The sequence below is a fragment of the Lontra canadensis genome, unplaced genomic scaffold (assembly GCF_010015895.1).
Source record: "Lontra canadensis isolate GAN:19392208 unplaced genomic scaffold, GSC_riverotter_1.0 scaffold10, whole genome shotgun sequence".
Taxonomy (NCBI): domain Eukaryota; kingdom Metazoa; phylum Chordata; class Mammalia; order Carnivora; family Mustelidae; genus Lontra; species Lontra canadensis.
Window position 1 is genome coordinate 19901098 of NW_022631004.1, and position 22121 is coordinate 19923218.

General features: G+C 39.2%; 1 long non-coding RNA gene across 1 annotated transcript; it reads left to right on the forward strand.

Moving 5' to 3' along the window:
• The first annotated feature begins 248 nt into the window (after nt 1–248).
• Nucleotides 249–19346, forward strand: LOC116866750. Its single transcript, XR_004382455.1, has 3 exons — nt 249–318; nt 747–749; nt 19320–19346. It is a non-coding gene; the product is annotated as an uncharacterized LOC116866750 (long non-coding RNA).
• The last annotated feature ends 2775 nt before the right edge of the window (nt 19347–22121 follow it).

Genomic DNA, 22121 nt, shown 5'->3' on the forward strand with positions numbered 1-22121 from the left:
CAATGTCTTAGATTTACTTTTCAACATTTCCTTGTTGATTTCTTCCAATGTTTAAGATTCTGACATAGAAATCTGAATATTAAAAAAAAAACTATAGGCTTTTGGGTAGGACATATCTTATATATACACATGACATATCTTATATATACATATATACATATGAATAAAAGCCAACAATCACAAGTATATAATGTGACTTGAGAGATTCTATCATGCTGTTATTTTAAAAAAAACAAAACAAAAAAAAAAAAAACACTTCTCTTGGTTTGGCAATGACCAGAGATGGAGGTGTGGTTACTATCCTCTTTAAAACTCTCAGTAGCTCTAGAGGGGTAAAACATCAAACTGGTGTCAGTCATTTACAACTCCATGTGGATTCCTTTATTAGATTATTTTCCCCTGAGAATGCTAAATGAAATAAATGAATAAGAATTCGACGGGGAAAGGAGAGAGATCATCTTTGGGCAGGGGTGATGTGATAGCCAAGAAATTCAGCAGTTTACCCATTTTGCCAACTTCCCAAATTTGCCTTCATTTTGGGAAAAAAGACAATCTTTCCCTTCTCTGTTTAGTCAGTAAACTCAAATGTCTTCACCAGTTAGGCAAGTAATAGAAATCACACAGTTTCAACTCTGGGGAAAGCAATGGAGGTCATTGGGGTCTATGATGATCTTGGAAGCACAAAATTCACCACAAAAATTTGCAAATTCAAAAATGAAAATTATGGGGGCGGCTGGGTGGTTCAGTGGGTTAAAGCCTCTGCCTTCGGCTCAGGTCATGATCCCAGGTTCCGGGATTGAGCCCCGCATCGGACTCTCTGCTCAGCAGAGAGCCTGCTTCCCTTCCTCTCTCTCTGCCTGCCTCTCTGCCTACTTGTGATCTCTGTCTGTCAAATAAATAAATAAAATCTTTTTTAAAAAAATGAAAATTATGAAACAATTTGGCCAATTAAGATCTGCATCAGCTGCTGGTTTTGGATTCCGTTTAATCCAACCTAAATGAACTTTTATGCAAGAATGATATTGTGTATTATAGAAGGATTAAATTAAAACATGAATCAGTATCTCGTGAACACTTGTTAAATCAAGCGACCTAGAGAGACTCCAACTGACGGGCCACCACTAATTGAGTTCTCCCTGATTGGTGTACATTTTTCTCAAGCTGATAATGGTGGTTAGAGAGATTACTTGAAGAAATCTCATGTTATGCAGAATGAATTGGCAGCATCTGACAGAGCTGGGCAGGGAGAGACACAAAGGTAAGAAAGAAGCCCCCTGAGGCATTTGGGAGCTCAGAGCCAGAAAGCAAAGTGCTCATCAACATCCAAATAAATACCACTTTAAATTATTTTCTTTTGTTTCCATATCCAAAAAGAATATAGGGCTTCCAGTGCCTACCTCAGAGTGGTATTATGAATGTTAGTCATGTTAATGTCATATAGGTGCTTTGAAGATGAAAAGGACTAATTAGCATCAAGCCATGAAGTGGCAGCCAAGACATCCATAACAATTAGAGCAAAACAGAAAGGAGGCACCCCTAAGAAACTTGGAAGCAATACAACAATGTATTCTTTTCTGTGCAAGCCTTGTAATAATGAAAGCTTCTGAACTCTTCTTCAGATGAAAAGAGGCTTAACGTTGCCTTTAATTAGATCATCCTATTGGAGCACAATATAGTGATAAAGAAGATTTAATAAAGCATTTTGTCTTTTTATTACTTTGATTTGATGCAACATATCTGCTCATCCAAGCAAGATGTTTAACTTCAAAGAAGTTCTGTCCACCCTCCCCTCTGGCCAATAAATAACTCCAAGGGGGGGGGGGGACAATGTATTTGGAGTATCCCAGACTGCTGAGTGATGAAAAGATTCATCATTTTTTTTCTACTGTGGACATGGGTCTTTAATTAGTCCTTTATTTTTCTCCTATAACCTGTAGAATTCTGCTGGCTATTGATTAAAATACATGGCAAAGTAATTTAAAAAAAAAAATCTAAATTACTCAACAGTTATAGTAAGACTGTCCTGTTTGAATAATCCTGGACCTGGATATGTCCATTAGACTAGGAATTTCACAAATAAAATTTGCATTAGACCAAACTCAGAAAAACTGTTGGCATCAAATTCTCTGGATCATGATAAACTTACAAAAAATATAAACATCCTTTTTGTATGCAGATCTATAATTGGGTTTAGTTCTTGAATTTAAAATTACTGCCAGGCTAAGCCTGGAAATATATAAATAGAATGTTTAGGATGTCAAGGACTTGATTTTTGGAATTTGCTTTTTGTTGTTGTTAGTCATCTTAATAATATTAGCATAGATGATCAGATTAGCCAGACAGCTATCTTGAGTCTATACAAAAGCAAACTTCAGAAAAATCCATCCAAATAAACTGACAGACATTGATTGAATGACATGGATAAAAATAAAAACATGGCAAACTCCAGGGGTGAAACTAAAAGAAGCTCAGCAAGAAGAGAAGGGAAAGGGGTCCTGGGAGGCTCAGTCTATTAAGCAGCTGCCTCCAGCTCAGGTCATGATTCCCAGGTCCTGGGCTCCCTGTTCCCTGTCTGTTTCTCCCTCCCCTTGCTCCTGTGCTCTCACTTGCTCTCTCTCTCTCTTTCTCAAATAAATAAATAAAATCTAAAAAAAAAAAAAAAGAGCAGAAGAAGGAGTGAGCAGTCCAGTCACTTAACTGTCTGAACTATTCTACACCTAAAAGCCATTCTGACCTTTTTTGCCCTTAACAAAAATTTGGCTGAACTAATGAACCAAGAGCTTCTTGCGGAAGTTGACCTAAATCCTCAGGTGAACAGAGACGGAGAGAAATAAGAAGTGTCTCAGATTGTTATGTAACATAACAGAACTCCTACTTGATTTCTCAGAACCCATTTTTTGTATAACACAAATAGTTGAAAGAAAGAAAGAAAGAAAGAAAGAAAGAAAGAAAGAAAGAAAGAAAGAAAGAAAGAATCCTTCCCAAAATTTCTCTTTTACAAGAAAACCACTGGTTCCTGTATTTCCCAACCTAGGTTCCTTACTGCTACCCTCATACCTGTGGAATCAGAGAGACCTGAATTCAAACTTCACATTCATCATTAACAAGGGCTTCAGTTTTCTTATCTGTAAAAGTGGAGGTAATAAATAATACCTACAACATGTAGTTATAATGAGGAAGAAGTGAGAAAACATACATAAAGACCTCGAAAAGGAGTTTGACTCACTCGCAAGCACGCATGCTCCAACCACAACTCCACCCCCCTTCTCCGAGCTTCCCCCTCCAGTGCTATCTTAATATTCACTTGAATATTCACCTATCAGCTCTTCCACAATGGTAAGGATCCGAGATTACATTCAATAAACTGCACATGTCCAGATGAAAATTTATTTCCTTATCTATCGTTCATAAATTTTGCAAGTGCATTATCCATTTGCTTAGGAAGTTTTACCTGGAAGCATGTAGACTGGACTTTAGGCTGAAAACCAGAGGAGAGGGAGCCCCACACTGAAGGACATGGCCTAACGGACTTGTTTCTTGCAACTAGGAGAGAGACTCTAAATCAATCCACTGATGTTGGACAGCTCCTGGGAGTCAATCCCCATCTATAAATGATAAAAAGGGACAGGCAAAATTTGACATCCAGCAATGGGCTCCACCCTCCACACAGCCAGTCAGTAGACTGGCAAGAACAAGGCCAGATTTGTGCAAGTAAAACACAGAAACTTAGGGCAAGCTACCAAAAGATGGATTTGAAAGGTGGGGTCTTAGTTGAGGCCCTCATGGTTACATGTAACAGAAACTAATGCAATCCAGTTTAAGCAAACAAGATAATTTCATAGAAGAAACTGAGGCATCTTTCCAGACATTCCAGACATCTTTCCAAGGCTGGAAAAGCAGCAAGAACCCAGGCAGTCCTCTCTCTGTCTCTTTCAGCCTTTTCCTTTCTCTGCCTGCTGCCTTTCTTCATGGTGGGCAATGGCTGTCCATTTACAGCACTGACGTACAGCCATTTGCAGAAAACGATTCCCTGGAAAGGATCCCGAAGGCCTTTGCTTGGATCAGATGATACTAACACGTCTGTCAGAGGCCCATGCCTGCGTTCAAGTGAAGTTCTCAGGAAAAGAGGTCATGGAGAGAATGGTCACCATAAATATTTCAGCTACAAAAAAAGGATCACAAACACTGGAACAAACCGGCAATCGAAAGAAATGTGCAGAGACTCAGCACATGGGGCACATGGAAGGAGAGCCATCCAGGCAGCATCTGCCTTCGTAAAGGTGAATTATTAAAACGGAGCCTGAAGGGTGGAGACCGGGCGACCCCAGGCATGGAGAGGGAATGTTGCCCCTTTGGAAGTCTCACTGGCACACCCATCCCAAAATTTGTGGGGCCCAGAGCAAGAGCACAAACAAAGGCCCCTGTATTACATGTGTAAATATTTAAAGTTATAGATCAAGCTTACAAACTGTTAAATTAAAGAGATTTTATTCTCTGACCTTGAAGAATAATACCTTTGAAATGACCTAGAAGGCCAGGTTCCCATTTGTTTTTTGTTTTTTGTTTTTTTTCAATTATTGCTTATTATTTGACAAAGACACCGTGAGAGAAGGAACAAAAGCAGGGGGAGTGAGAGAGGAAGAAGCAGGCCTCCCGCTGAGTACCCTGGGATCATGACCTGAGCTGAAGGCAGACGTTTAATGACTGAGCCACCCAGACACCCCCAGGTTCCAGTTTAGAATGCTGAGACCCCCGACTTGCACACTGAAACAGGGTGATGTGGACAAGCCTGTGTGGGCGCTCCATCCCACACATCCATATTTTGCCCATATCCCTCTCAAACAGCCCCCTCTTTTAGCTAGGTGAGGCACAGACCCTGGAAGTGAGCTGTTTAGGGAGAGAATTTCAGGGTCCTAGGAATCTAGAGCAAGGTTTCTCAAGCTTGGGATTATCGGCACTTGGCCCTGGATAAGTCATCCTCATGGCAGGTAAGGAAGAGGTTTTTCTGGGCATGACAGGATGTTTAGCAGCATCTGTGGCCTCTACCTACTAAATGCAATTAGCACCCCTGCCCCCCAAATCGTAACAACCAAAACAATCCCCTGACATAGCCAAATATCTCCTTAGGGACAAAATCGCTCCTGGTTTGGAGCCACTGACCTAGAAAGGAAAGCTGTGTGCTTGACAAGTGGTAGAGCTGGAGAAGGGCTGGGATGAAGTTGGGGGGAGGGGTTCTCTAAAGCCCGGGGGCCAGAACAAGGGCTGCGGGGTGCCATGCTCTGTGTTGGCTATCTTCCCAGAATTATTTTCTCGGATCTTCCCAACAACTCAGCAATGTAAGTATTATTAACCCATTTTATGGATGAGGAAACCGAGGCTTGTGAAGTTCAACATCTGGCTGAATTTCACACTGTCTTGAAACTGGCAGAACCCGTCACCCAGCACGGGTCTGTCATGTGTCTGTCAGGTTGGCGTTAAGTTACTACTAAGCCAAACCAGAATCTCAGCCATCAGTATGACCCTAATAATAAGGTAACCTGATTCCCGTCTCTGTCAGTTACGGAGCCAGTCTGCTGACACTCAGAAAATGGTGTGTGATGATAAGGAATATAACAGGAAGTGTTTTCTCCTGTTTAGGAAAATATCCAAGAGATGAGAAGGTTATTCCTGACTTTAATACCAACACTATCTTTATAAAAACATCATATCTGAGTGGGAAAGATCCATACCCCCAGCCTCTAATTCATTCAAACTAAATGAAAAGCTGCTCTTTTTTTTTCTTTTCTTTTCTTTTTTTTTAAGATTTACTTGTTTATTAGAGAGAGGAGGTGGAGCGGCAGAGGGAGACAGAGAGAGAGACTCTCAAGCAGACTCTGTGTGGAGTGCAGAGCCTGACACAGGGTTCAATCTCATGACCCTGAGATCATGACCTGAGCTGAAATCAAGTGTCCGACGCTTAACCGACTGAGCCACCCACACGCCCTGAGAAACTGCTCTTTTGAAACCAGTGAAGATTTCGAAACCAGTAAAGATTTTGTCTGTGCAATTAGGCAAAGACTAAGGTAAGAGACATATAAATTAAGGTGTAGAGCTATGTGAGCAGGTCCATAAAATCACACAGCTACAGTTCTTTAAGGACAGGAGGCACGTCTTTCTTATTTTGGATCAAACACTCCATGTGATGCATCAAATGTACTTAAGACCTTTTGTTGAACAAATGGATGACTTCAGATTTCCCGAGATAATTTCAGTTCAAGAAATCCACTTTCCTCCACCCCCAGGAAAATTTCTCGATAAATTTTTATTTAGCTTTAACTGTATGAAAGCAATCTGAGAGAGCGCTTTGGAATACAGCATATTTAAAAGTTCTCAGATAAATTTGGTATTTGGTGCAGTGTAGTTTACATTATGCAAGGTATCCAGCAACACTAAATAAGCATGTGTCATCAGAAAGCTGAAATGCATTAATAAATGCATTTGCATGCCCTAGACGAAGGGTAATAGTACACAAGGGCAAAGGTTAAACAGTTGGAGGCCCCGGTTTAATAGCAGACCTGAACTGTTATTTAAATGTCACAAATGTCAGTGTTCGTCTTCAAATGGTATTACAGTAGGATTAGTGTCCTAAGCCTTGTTCCAATTTACGGAGAATCAGGGAGAATGATTCTCATCAACTTGGTCCAAAGCAGGAGAAGATTGATTTTCCTTTACCACTCAGTCTGCTTTTATGAGTTTTCCAGACCCTCCCTCTCCTCCCTCTCTCAGCCTGCATCATGGATGGAAACTGCCAGATCTGCTTGGAGGCCATATGTGAGCAGTGAATCTGAAAGAGTTATGGCTCATTGAGAAGCCAATGAAGAAAATCCTGCCACTCTTGACCACCTCCCCCCAACCCAGGTTTCCCTGCAGTTGCCTGAACCCCCAGTGGTTTCAACCCTGGAACAAGTGTAGGACCCGTCATGCCAAAGGCAAAAACTAGCAGAACCAGGAGAGGGAAGCTCACCCTGTGTCTCCATCCACCCACGTCATTTGTCTTTGCTCACCCACAAGAAGGCACATGGTTCTGAAGCTCTCGGCATCTGTGTTAGAACTTATCCTTGTTATTATTAGTAGTACAGTACATGCATCTGGGCACCTACCATGTGCCCAGTGCCACAGCGTCTCATCTCCCTGAATGTTCACAGAGTTGTGTGAGCTAGCTATTTTTATTATGCCTGCTTAAATAATGGAAATAAGACCAAAGGTCACACAACATGGCCAAGTTTACTTGATTCCAGGCCCATCCCCCTCAACTCCACTCCATAAATGGAGTGGCCAGCAGAGACAGAAAAGGCCAAAGATCTCAAGGTCACAGAGCTTTATCCCTTATAGAATGGCCCACCACAGACATGGGGTTATATGGCTCAAGTAGCTGTACCATAGGAGGTCTCAGCCTCCCCTGGGACACCCAATGGGCACACAATTCAAGATGTCGAACAACCTCCAAACAGGAACGGTGTCTAACCTTGGCATAGCCCTTTTCTCTTTAGAGTTTTGGATGTACCACAGGAATGATTTTCAAATAGAAGGTAGAGCCTTTCCTACCACAAAGAGGACCAAGGGGATGGCAGAGGAGGTCATGAGGACCATACTAAGGCCTCTTAAAGGTCTCAGAGAGGAATGATAGACACTGGCTGGCCAGATGACCAAAGGGGAAGCAGCCATTTCTCTACTCCAGCTCTTTCCATCTCCCAGGCCTTTAAGATTGACTGTAATTTTGGAAGAGAAATGAGTTTCTGGTTATGTTCAGGATTATGGATGTGTGGTGGTATGGGAAGGCTGCATGAGGCCCCAGAGGGTCCACAAAACAATATGTTCAAATAGCCACTGTAAGGCGAGGAATTAGACACACATCAAGATCTCCAGAAAGAAAAATCTGAGGGCAGCCAGGCTCCTCTCCACTAAGTTTGAAAAGAGATGTACCATCTATTCCTTTTTTCATTCAAGTACAGTCAGATGACACACATAAACAATAACCTAGATACCTGTTTTGAGGCTACATTGACTACTAATGAGATAACCTCAAGACACCACGAGATTGATGCCATGTTGCAAAAAACAGCTCAGTATTTAATCAGTAATAGTTAATCCTTTATATTCTGTGAAAATGAAGTATACTGAGTACTTCCTATGTATCAGGAATTATTAGGCACTTTCACATATTCAGTTTTTTTACTTACAATTTTACTTACAATTGTGAGGTAGGTGATGTTATTAACTACTTTTTTAATTTTTTTTTTATTTATTTATTTGAGAGTGAAACAGAGCCAGCACAAGCTGGGGGATAGGGACAAGCAGACTCCCTGCTGAGCAGGGAGCCTACATGGAGCTCCATCCCAATACCCTGGGATCATGACCTGAGCTGAAGGCAGATGCTGAACCAATTAAGCCATCCAGGTGCCCAGACTCGTTTTGTTTTTAAAGATTTCATTTGTTAATTTGAGAGAGAAAGAGAGAGAGCGTGAGTGGGGAGAAGGTCAAAGGGAGAAGGAGAAGCAGACTTCTCACTAAGTGTGGAGCCCAACACAGGACTGGATGCAGGGTTCGATCTCAGGACCCTGAGATCATGACCTGAGCCGAAGTCAGATGCTCAATGAAAGGAGCCACCCAGAAGTCCCTAACACCCTTTATATAAGAAACAATTGCGTCTCAGGGAAACTATATGACTTTAGCGAATTCCCAAAGCTACAAGACTCTGAACTGGGGTCTTTTGATTCTAAAATACTTGCCATTTCCATTTCAGCACACAGTCCACAGGGTGCAGGAGCAAAGAAGGGGGTTGTGAAAGATCATTATCAGCTAGATATTTTTATTGTGACAAAACCTTGCTTAAGTCAGCTCAGTTTACTCCTGTTGGTAGTGCCCCGTGTCTAGATACTTTAAGTAGGATTCACATAGATGAAGTAAAGATTTATCTTCATAATTTAAAAATTCTTATTGAAGGAATTGGAATTTGGTACCAAGATCAGTCAACCATCATGTCATTCTACATAGTCCAAATTCACCTAATAATTATTAATGACCCTCAATTTTGTTTGTGTAGACAATGTCTTATTCACTATGTCATTCCTTCCATTGAAGTCTCTTGTTTTTAATAGTTCATGCATACCTACAGACTTTAAATGCATACACAAACACACATGGACAAATTAGATTTGAGAAAAAGGAAGGAAGAACAGCAAAATTCAAAACAATTCTTATTTTGTGTTTTTAAGGTAGGAATTAGTCCAGACTAATTTTTTAAGTCTATCTTTCTTGAATAATCAAAAAAACAAATTGAATTTGTTTTTAAATTTAACAAACTTTGAACTTACCCTAAAGGAAGAAAAAAAAATACAGCCCCAGAAATCACTGGGGGGGAAAAAAATTAAGGTCTTGTTCTGGAATTATATGCTAAATTAGAAAAGGATTTACTGTATATTGTCCTCTCAAATGATTTTTTTTTTTCAGAAAACAATAATGTAAGTCCTTTGGAGTGGGTTCAAATTTATATGGTCCAGTGACTAGACTTTTATCCTGACACGCCAGAAAACTTTAGTAAGAAACTTTAGATCCATCACTTTTGGAAATCTCCACCCTTCCTAGGATGTTTAGAAACCAATGTCTCCTAAAGAGTGAGCAAATCCTGTCTGACAGAGTAGCCAGCCACTTCCCTGCAGAGAAGTAGAAATGAAGAAATGAGAGACCCTCGTTTGAGAGCAGAAGGGTACAAGCTAAGCAGTGGTGGGGAGAATCAGAGTCCAGGGAAAAAATGCTCTTGGGCTACAAAAAGGCTTTTCAGTTTGCAACAAAAATCCAATTCAACTTACAAATTAACTTTTTCTTAGTTCACTAATAATCTGAAAATAATGTCTACATTAAGCTAGGAAGTAAAACCATTCAATTAAGGAATTAAAAATATCAATATGAACTAAGAACTTTCTGATGGTAAATGTATAATAGCTCTTTTGTTGGTCTGTAAAATAAGTCCAGGAAATATTTTGATAGATTAATACTCAAACAAACAGCAAGTTACATTTTTCCAGCACAGTAATGCAGTCTGCTCTTTGGCGCACCAAACAGAAGTTGCAAATGTCCCCACTGGATAACAATCTCTACACTGTTCAGTTTTAGCAGGTGGAATTCCAGCTTGCCAAAGACTCAAAATTAGGAAACTCCTCTTCCAGCCATCTCCAGACTGCCAACTCTTGATTTGGCAAACAGAAAACTGTAGGAAGATTGTCTGTAAATATGGGATCAGATCTTGAACCAATCTTTTGTTTTCTGTTACATTCCAAAGAGGTCTTTATGCAGGCCAAATAACTCAACAGTACATTATTAAGTGGATAAAGAAGGCTGATGGAACATCAGTAAAGACTGATCATAAGATTTCTGAAGGCCAAATCTTGCTTCGACACACTTATCTAGTTTATCCAGAAGGCAGTAATGAGAATTACTAGACACATCAAAGGAAGGAGGCCCCTTTATTGGATAAAATAAAATAAAATAACTAAGCTACATATGGAGATTTACTTCACTATGCTATTTTCTTCCTCTAAGAGGTCTTAAAATGTTTTAATTTAAATATTATATGCCATTTTATAAAGAGTTGTTTTATTGCTCCTGGACCTGAAAATAGTCATAAGTGTTATATTAACTCAGGGAGCCATGAAGAGATGAGCTGTAAAACATTTAATATAGAACCATGGTGGTTATCCACAACTGAATAATGAATTGCATGTCACACAATGCATGATAGTTATCTGTGCTGCTGAAGTTATAGCTGAGGAATTATTGGTCTCTCTTATCTGAAAGACCAAATGTAGTGTGAGATCAAAGGAAGCAATAATTGCGCAGGAAACAGCAACTTTAAAAAATTCCTCTGAGGATGAGAAACTGATTTATAAAGTTCAAGATTAGTAAGTACTGAGTATCATCTTGGGTTACCCAAGTTGGATCAAACAATTTTAGCAATATTTCTAGTAGATCAGTTGCAGCAAGAAAGAAAAATAAAAAAACTAAAAAATTACCCAAATGCCAAATCAGGGATCCCTTCTGGGGGCTGAACAAAAGAGCAGGTGAAGTTATTTTCATCCATTTATTTGGAAATGGGAAACAACCTTATAATAAATACAACATCATTACATGTATTTGTTTCACTGGAAAGAGATGGCCCTTGAAATCCACTCCAGAAGCCCCAGAGACCAGCTCAGATCTCTATAAGCCAAGGAGACAAGGCAGGGATTTTGAGGTCCTGCCATTTGAAGACATTCAATGTTTTCTAAATTGTCAGCCTCTGGTGATTCAAGAAACTTGGTGCAGATTGATGGATGGTTTATATCAACCACTGATCAATGAATGAGATACCAAGCTAGATTATTTAACCCACTTACCAAAGCACGCCAGCAAAGAAAACTTTTGGAAGTCATTAACAACTGATTACAAGACATATTTTATTAACATCCTTAAAGACCTGCAGGACAGAAATGCTGCAGAGCTTTCCCATCTTGTATGGGCTTCCCCAGTAAACACTTCTCACTCAAAATGTTCTCCATCCAAAACTCAGTTAAGGCAAAGTGAAAAATTAGAATACACAGCTTTCTATGATTGTAACTGCCTCAACATTTGAAACTAGGTGTTTGCAAAGTAGGAAAACAGCGATTAACAATGGCCCTCTCTGAGCAAGATTAAAAGTGATGTTTATTTGCATTTTCATCTTCTCTTTATTTTCCTAGCTAAAGACAAGAAGCACATGTAACCTTCATAAAAATCAGACAAAAATGTTTGTTTTATTTTTTTAAAGATTTAATTTATTTGACAGACAGAGATCACAAGTAGGCAGAGAGGCAGGCAGAAAGAGAGGAGGAAGCAGGCTCCCTGCTGAGCAGAGAGCCTGATGCGGGGCTCGATCCCAGGATCTTGAGATCATGACCTGAGCCAAAGGGAGAAGCCCAACCCACTGAGCCACCCAGGCACCTCTCAGACAAAAATGTTAAGAAATATCCATAATGTGGACTTCGACTTCGGATAATAGATGATTTTTCATTCCCTATTTTACGTTTATGCCTGCCTTCCAAACACAATAATGTTTCTAACACTTTCCATTTCTCTTTGTTGACTCTCTGGAATGTTCTGTGAGGACTCGGGTCTCATTTGTTTTGCCTACCAATGGGAAATATAAATCTAGAAATGCTACCATGTAGTTCTACCTTAAGACTTTAATAAACGAAGTGAGGATTCGCTCTCCCAGCTATCCCTACAAGATAATAACGGCCAAAACCTTTCTCCTGATTCAGATATACAGTCTTTTATGATTATTTGCCTTTCTGTGATCTAACAACACGCCTTAATACTAAACACTTATATAAAATTACCAATCTATAGGAAAATCATCTTGAAACAAACCCCTTTCCTTTTACATTTTAAACCTCCAGGACCAATTTTAAGCTCTTCATTCTGGCTGCAGTCACAAATGAACATGTATAATTCATATAGAATGCAAGAATACAAAAACAACTATGAATCAGAAACTTGTTTCATGTCAACCACTGTTAAGTTTAAATGACATTAATGTTATCTTTTATCCCCTGTGCTAGAAACTTTAATATAGATCAAGTCTTGTCCCTGAAACCCACCCACCCAAGATGCTCTCCCTAAATGTTCATAGACCTGCCTGGGGTTTTATTCAGCTAGCTCATGTAGGTTACCTTGTACAGTGACAGATACACACACACACACACACATTTCCTGTTTTCTCAAGTTCCTGTTTTCTCAAGTTAATTGAGTTCCTTATGCCATTTTTCAGCTCCCTATCCTAATAACCTCAGTGCCTGACGCCATGTTCAGCACATATTTTTTGGTTGCTTGATTTGAAGGACTACACTTGACTTCACTTCCTCATCTACCAATCAATCATCTTTAGCTATGTGCAGCCGAAGTCCTATTGCCATAAACGGGGAGACAGAATGGTGGGGTCAAAGTCCGAAGACGAGGAATCAGGTCAGGTTCCAGCTGCTTGTCACAACCCCAGGACAAGCTCTTGGACAAGATGTTTCACTTTCTGCGCTTTAGTTTCCTCATCTGTAACATCAAAGTGCTAGACTAGGTAAATGAGAAGGTTTATTCCAGCTCTTAAGTGCTATGATTCTGGGGTGCGTGGGTGGCCGAGTCGGCTGAGCCTCCAGCTCTCGGTTTGGCTCAGGTTGTGATGGCCAGATTGCGGATTCAAGTCCGGCATCAGGCTCCACGCTCAGTGGGGAGTCCAGTTAGGTTTCTCTCTTTCTCTCTCCCTCTCTCTCTCAAATAAATAAATAAATAAATCTTTTTTTTTTTTAATGCTATGATTCTACATGTTCATAATACTCAAGAACAGTTTAAAGCTCCACTATCTTATACCATTGCCACTCGTTCAAATGTCGCCAGTTAAATTTAAATTAACTAAAACCAAACACAATAAATAATTCAGTTGCTCATCTGCATTAGCCCCATTCAAGTGTTCAATAGCCATATGTGACTAGTGCCTACTGTATTAGCACAGATAGGGAATATTTCCATCACTGCCAAAAGTTTGATTGAACGAATCTGATCTAGAGTGATAATAATTATCATAGTTGTCCTTCTAGTGGTTACCAACAGATCCAATTAACTTTATTACTCTCATCTCATCACCAGCTTTAATCCCAAATGTAATTCATACATTACAAATGCAACATGTACATTTCTTAAATGACACTCACTAATGCTTCTTTCTCTTGAAAAAAACATAGCAACAAATATCACCTTAGAGCAGCAAGCTCAAAAACGGGAGCCTACGATCCACGGTTCCCATTTAAATTCCCTCATTTGGCTACAGTGAACTGTTTCCCCATCCCTCACACTTGGCAATTTCCTGTGTGCATACCTTTGCTTGTCGTGTTTCTTCCACTGAGAATGATTTCTCTTCCTTCCCACACCCCTCCCTAGGTCCAAATTCATCAAGACCCTTTCCAGAGTTATTTTTGGCAAAGCTCAAAAGAAAAAATGTTTGAGATGCAGCCATGATAGCTTAGCAGGAGGGGCCAGGATTGGCTCATTTAAAGAGGCCACATCAGGACCATGCTGAAGCAGCCTGGTACTGCTCCATCCCTCAACTCTGTCAAATATACTAATTTCCTGGAGAATCTGCTGAGACTGGGACAGCTTGAGAAGGTGCTAGCTCAGCTCTCCAAAACACGTGCTAAAAATGAAGGGATAGGATCAACCATGAAAGCAGAATCATTGGGTCATGAGGTACACCTGCAGCAGTCAACTCCTGTGTGCCTCTGGAGAAACACCTAAAACGGTCCATCCGGCCCCCTGGACAACATGGAGCCAAGCTATGCAAGGGAGTCAAGTATCAGCCCCAGGACTAAGGAAAGGTGCACAGCTGGCAGGGGCACAGTGCCTGCATGGGCGACTGACAGTTTATCCAGTCAGTCTAGACTCTCAATAAATCACAGCATCGTCAGTAAGATCTTACATTGCATTTTTTTTCTTCCAGTTGTCTTGTTCTCCAAGACAAACGCCACTGTCTCTTGACTATTGAAAGTAATGTCTTCCAGGGTACCTGGGTGGCTCAGAAAGTGTTTGACTCTTGCTTTCAGCTCAGGTCTTGATCTCATGGGTTGTGAGATAGAGGGCTGCCTCGGGCTCCTCCCTCATTGGGGGCGGGGTGGTCTGCTTGAAGGATTCTCTCCCTCTACCCCTTCCCCTTCTCTCTGCCCCTCCCCACAGAAAAACAAATAAATAAATAAATAAATAAATAAATAAATAAATCTTTTAAAGAAAGAAATTGATGTCTTCCTCTTTGGAACTGCCATAGCATTTTATGTCATTTTTGAGGTACTTAAATGCTTTCATTGTATCTTGTCCATTTCTTAATTCTCTTACAAGACTGTAAGGTATTTTCCAGAGTTTCAGCATGATGATTATACACAAATAAATATGGAATGTGACAAGGGATAGATGAATAAGTGAACTGATTTCTGAATGAATGAAAACCCATAGCGAACCATATTGGTATCGCCCAAAAATACACTGTCCTACCTTAACCCAGTCTTTCATCAATGACTTAATTAAATTTATTTATGTTTAACGATTTTATTTACTTGTCAGAGAGAGAGCACATAAGCAGGGGGAGCAGCAGGCAGAAGGAGAAGCAGGCTCTCTGCTGAGCAAGGAGCCGGATGTGGGACTCAATCTCTGGACCCTGGGATCATGACCTGAGCTAAAGGCAGCTGCTTAACTGACTGAGCCGCCCAGGAGTCTCCACCAATGACTTTCTTAAATTCCCTCTTCTTAAAGGTCATGCCTAACAAGAAATGCCCAACAAAATGTTAACTACAACGTTGTGTTGTTCATGTACAGAGCAGGTTGAGAAGTACTTACGAAAATGTTCTTTGGCCACATTCCCTGAATTTTACCTTCTTTTCTCCTTCCTATTTCTTCATATAAAATAAATGTTAGAATTCTTCATTTCAGGGGCACCTAGGTGGCTCAGTCAGTTAAGCGTCTGCCTTGGGCTCCAGTCACAATCCCAGAGTTCTGGCATCAATTCCCACATCAGGCTCCTTGCTCAGCAGGGAGTCTGCTTCTCCCTCTGCCCTTCACCCAATCTCTGCACTCTCTTACCCTCTCTCTCTCAAATAAATAACTTAAAAAAAAAGAATTCTTTATTTCCTTTTTTTTATTTTTTTTAAGATTTTATTTATTTATTTGACAGATAGAGATAGGCTGAGAGGCAGTCAGAGAGAGAGAGAGGAGGATGCAGGCTCCCTGCTGAGCAGAGAGCCCAATGCGGGGCTCGATCCCAGGACCCTGGGATCATGACCTGAGCCAAAGGCAGAGGCTTTAACCCACTGAGCCACCCAGGCGCCCCAAGAATTCTTCATTTCATACTTAATTGGATATCAAATAGAATTACCTGGATATAGTACATTCTTGAAATGGTACATGACAATATCAATCATTATTAGCACTAACTTGTTTTCTCACAAAATTTCTAACTCAGTGACAGAAGAGTTTTTCCCCACCATTCCCAAAGCTAATAGTATCTAAAAATCATACATAAATGAAAGTATTTTTTACAACCAAACATTTCATTCATGCACTTATGGGTTCACACTTCTTATGTATATCATTTTCTATAATCTTAAGTAGGCTACATAGACTTTTCTAAATTAAATTTGTTGTATGGCCCTGATACTGCCTAAAAGACAATGATAATCTCCAATCCATGAAAGTTTCTTCTTTTTTGAATTTCCCTTAATTCTTTAATTATTGCTATAGCTCTAGAATCCATATCCTTCATATGTCTATATTATAATTTCAAATGTAAAGACAAAATAACTTATATTCTACAACCAGGAAAAAAATGACTTAGGCATAGAGGTGATTTGAAAAATGAAAATAGTAATTGTATAATATGATAATTTTTTATTACTTTGATTTCATTAAAATTTTCATCTTTAAAATCTGACTTCTATGGATTAAGTCTACATAGGTACTTGCACATATATTAGATAATACATGTATAAAGTTATTCATTACCACACTGTCTATAAAAAATAAAAGACTGGAATCTCAATGCCTACCAATAGGGGGCTAGATAAATAAGTTATGATATATCCATTCAATGGAAAATAATCAAATGTTAAAAAAGAATAAGAATGTTTTCAATGTAATACATTCCAAAACAACTTATTCCATTGATGTCTGTAACAGAAAATATGAGAAACTACATCAAAATCCATCAATAGGTAACTAGATAAATAAGTTATAGTACATCCATTCAGCAGAATAGTATACAACTATGTAAAATGAGGCTTTTCTTCCTACACAGAATGGTCTCTAAGATACATTAAGTGAAAAAAAGCAAGATTAAGAACAATGCTGATGTGTGTTAACCTTTGCATCAAAAGAGGGGAGGGTTTAAGATACAGTTGCATAAAATAACTCCAGAAGAGTACACTCAAAACTAGTAAAAATGGCTGTGGGCACCTGGGTGGCTCAGTGGGTTAAAGCCCCTGCCTTCGGTTCAGGTCATGATCTCAGGGTCCTGAGATTAAGCCCCACATCAGGCTCTCTGTTCAGCAGGGAGCCTGCTTCCTCCTCTCTCTCTGCCGGCCTCTCTGCCTGCTTGTGATCTCTGTCTGTTAAATAAATAAATAAAATATTAAAAAAAAAAAAACCTAGTAAAAATTGCTGTACAAGGGAGATAGAATTGGGTACATGAGGGACAGAGGAAGGAGCAAAACTTCTCACAACATACCATTTTATATTTTTTTATTTTTAACCTTGTGAATTACATTACCTATTCAAAAAATTGTAAATGTACATTTCCATTATCATTCTTTGAGTGTTTGTCTAATAATGAACGGATGAATTTTCAGAGAATCTTCAATATATTATTCTCCGTCCTTCTCTCACCAAATTTCCTTCTGTACTCTGCCCTCTCCTCTTCTATATCAAATGGCTTTTCAGTGCTCATAAAGACCTGGCTGGGGGAAAGAACTGGCGGGGGGAAACACCTGAGGCAGAGCACTTTGGAATGGAGTAGATTTTGATCCAAGACATGATGCTTAATAATGAAATAATTTGGGGAACACATTTGCCTAGAAATAAAAGAAGAGATGTGTGGTCTGGGTAATGGCCAACATGTTGAATAATACAAAATTGTAGTGGCATCTTGCTAACATTTTAATGGTCTAATTATCAGAAACTTGAATATAAATGTTTTCATTCTTAAACAAAGATAATGATTATCAAACACTTGCTGAAAAACTACTTATTTATGTCACTAGCTTAAAAAGGTTTTAAGAAAAAATGATGGTAACTGAATAACCATACTGAATTTTGTTAATACCCAACTATTTAGATATTTGGAAATCGTCTGAGGTCCTGTACAGCCTTCCATTTATTAAAAATGAATTCACACCAAAAAAGCAACAATGTTTAAATTTGGCATTCAAAAGGCCCTCCCGGCTAGAGATATTAAAATGTCAACCTTATTTAAATGAGACATTATTGACCCCCATTAGTAGGACATGTGCTTGGTTTGGCTTTCTCTAATGGTGGTGATGGATTTGCTCTTGTCCATCCACACACTCCTGCCATGTCCTCTTATGACCTGGGGCAGACATATGCTAGACAGCTGGCTGGACCAGGTCTGTGGTCATTGCACAAAGCAAAGCTTGCTGGCCCACACAAAGATTGAACCTGTGACCTTGTTCTCATTAGCTCAATGCCCTAGTCACCTGAGCTAAACAGCCACAAAAAAAAAAAAAAAAAAAAAAAAGAAGAAGAAGAAGAAAGTGAAGCTTGAACACTGTGTAGATAAATGTCTGTGTGGGGATGTCAAAGTCAGGTATAAAATGACATACAGCAATGGGCATAAACCTGGTGCTTAGGTATTAAAGGGGGGTATTACATCCTCTGATAAGTTATATATCTTGGAATACATGCCCCAGTGGCAACTTCCAAGCTGAGAACCAAAATATAATCACCTTAATAGGAATTTTATCTCAGTTCTGTGCCACAAGTCAATATGGTACAAACCCTGAAATAAAGAAATTGGCCATTGAAATAGTAGTTACCCGGAATGTGCTAGAAGATCCCAGAAAACAAGAGGTTTCTCAACTCATCTGATTTGTGTTCCACTGAGCCCTGGGCCAAAAGGGGAAGTAAATAATAAGAATAGTTGGTAGAGATAGAAGTGAGAATATGAGCCAATAATCTGTGATTAGAAGACACAGAAGCTGTGTATTCAGGCAAATCTTCATGAAGAAAACATCTGTACTCAGCCAATCTACAACTTGTGATTGAGTGTCCATGTGTTCTGTGTGTCACAGGGCCTCTGGTTACAGAAATCTACTAACGGTGGGGGGACTTCCACTCATAGGACCTACAATCATGGAGAAAGTCACTAAGTCTAGATTATCCAGTTTCTCCTTAACCTTGAATAGACTGTTATACTGGTACCAAGTCCTAAGGGTCGCCATGACTGTAAACCCAATGCAATCCTCACTGAGTATGAAAAATCCCAGATTTATGAGAAATTTAACCACAGGTAAAACAGGAACAATTTCATTACCAAGGTTTTATGTTAAGGGATGAAATAAAGTTCCACTCAGGAGTTCTTCCCCCTCATTCATTTGAATGGACTCTTCCATCAGGAACCTGGTCAACAAGACCATAGGCACAGCATGAACCCCCAACCACTAAGAGACAACAATTAAAGTCATATCTTGGGTCACAAGAAATATATGCCAAAAATGCCATTGTAGGGGCGCCTGGGTGGCTCAGTGGGTTAAAGCCTCTGTCTGCCTTCGGCTCAGGTCATGATCCCAGGGTCCTAGGATCGAGCCCTGCATCGGACTCTCTGCTCAGCAGGGAACCTGCTTCCCTTCCTCTCTTTCTCTGCCTGCCTCTCTGCCTACTTGTGAGCTCTGTCTGTCAAATAAATAAATAAAATCTTTAAAAAAAAAAAAGTTTAAAAAAATGCCATTGTAAAACTCCCCTTTTGAAAGATATAATTTCCCTCAGCATTAAGTTCCAATTCCTTATCCTGCCATCCAGCAGAAATTCAAGGCTAAGTCTTCTTCGTCTTTGCATCCCCATCACTAGCACAGGACTTCCCATATAAAATGAGGTCAATAAATTATTAAATGAAGAAACAATTGAATGACTAAATCTGATCCTGATTTATCTTTCCACATCATCTCACTCCACTTCTCTTACTTAATCATTCCCTCCAAGACTCATACTAGTCTTCCCATTGCTCCACAAACATAGCTGGCCCTCTCCTCCTTCTGTTCTTGTTGAGGATCTTTCTCTCTAACTAGGGCGTTAGCATTTATTCAGTGCTTATTATGCATCATTTTATATATCTTATCTCACTTAATCCTAAAAGAAATCCGTTTCTTACAAGATGCTTAGAAAAACTGAGTAGCTTCCCAAGATTACACATCTACAAAACAATGGAACTAAGATTTGAACCCAAATTTAAACCCTGTCTGGCTCCAAAAAGAAACTCCTCTTCCGTCTAGGATATTTGTCTGCCTTCAGGTACCCAAATTCTGCCTTTCCAAAACTGGTGTCTCTCTCAAGTTCTAGTGAAAGCTGCAAGGAGAGGAATTCATACCTGTCCACTCCATCCCATAATGACCTTTCATCGGTTTAACATCATGTCATTAACAAAGGGTCTCCAATAACAATCGCAGACCACTTCAACACCCTCATTTACTATTCCTTCTATTTAGCATTTTCACTTTCCAGGAATCCAGGACTTTCAGCCTAATGAAACCATAAGCTCAAAGGGCCGATTCTACATGTTACAATTTGCTGTACCCCTCCACAAGCATGGAGAAGACCTCTGTGTGTGATAAGCACCCAACAAATAGGACTGACTAAAAGTGACTAATGGCAAAATCTCCATCCTCCCACCAAGAATTTCTGTGCCAATGCCTATAGTTATGATGAAATACTCTTTGAAGTATTTATTTCTTAAGGCTATTGTAATAAAGAGAAACAATATTTAAATAGCTATGTCTGCAAAACATTTTAAGGTCTTTCATAATTAACCTTCTGGAGCATCTCTGCTTCTGAGATGTCTACCAAGTCAGTGTTTGTGAGATCATCTTGTGAAGATTTCCCGTGTTTTTCCCAAATACTCTCGTTTCCAAAGGTTAATGACTTGGTTGTAAAAGTGCACTCCAGAATGAAATTTAATCTACAAGTTCTCCATCTTAAGGTGAATATTCTTAGCAGGTTTTTTTTTTTTCCAAAAATAGGAAGCCATCTGTTTAACCAATTTGAATACATATAAAAGAATAAAAAGTAGGAATACAGAGGTTCCTGGATTTTAAGCACTTTTGAGTATTTGTAAAATACATTATGACTTTGATGCTTGAAAAAATATGAAGTGGTGCCCTTAGCTATAAATCAGCCTCAAAAAATAAAGCTGAGCTAGAAGTGGGGATATCTTTAGGACAAAAATTTTTTGATCATCCAAAACGTTGATCATTTGTGGGCCGTAGAAAAAGAAGATTTATTATTTTTGAATGGTTCGATTTTTAGTAAGATAAAGACATACAATTTGAGAGAACATCAAACAGAATGTGGTTCTTATTAATATCACGTAACCTTTCCTATAAAACTTTTCCTTTCTCCAGCCCAGCTCCCATTAGAACCAAACTAAACATGTTGACAGCTACAATTTAGGAAGGTGTTAGGCCAATAGTCTCCCCTTTTGAGAAACTGGATCATTAATTCAATATCATGTTACCAGTTTTCTTCATAAACCAAATACATGGGGATAGATCCTATTCTATAGGGTTTAAACACACACAAGTGACAGAAACCACAGAACACAGATCCTAATCAGCTGGGCCTTCAACCATGAACTCACTGTATGCACATATGTAACTCCCATTATCATTAGTATGAATAAAGCTCTAACTTATTTTATACATTTGGAAGAGGGTGGATCTCAGTGTTCATGATTAGATATGTTCCTGTAAAAATTGCATTGTTTTATTACCAAATGTGTTTATATATATATATATCAGTATGTTTTAGAATTGAATATTCTCCTCCTGAGCAAAATAAGTCATTATTTCCTGAACACTCTGTGACTTACTTATTTCCTTTTAATCCTAAATCCTCATATAAATGTAAAGTTAGCATTTTTTACTTTAGAATTTTTAAGGAAATCAATGAACTCTAGGATCTCAAGCTTGATTTATTTTAGGTCTTGCATACAGTAGGCATTCAATTAACACTTATGGAAGAATGAATGAATTAATTAATTAATCCCATTAATGAATTAATGAACTTGGGAACCCAAACCAGAGTCACAGAACGGTGCACCCTAGAAGAGATCCCAGAAGGAATTCAAAATAAAAGTCTCAAAAACAAGGCTCAGATCCACTTCATGTAATTCATTCCATGTAATTCCGAGTTTGAATCTCAGAAAGAAATAATTTTAAGGTTTCCAAAAGATCCAGCCAAAATTAGTCAGTCAGAACTCAAAGATAATAGATGTGACTGTATCTTTAGAAGAGGTTGCTTGGACCTTCCTTTGTATG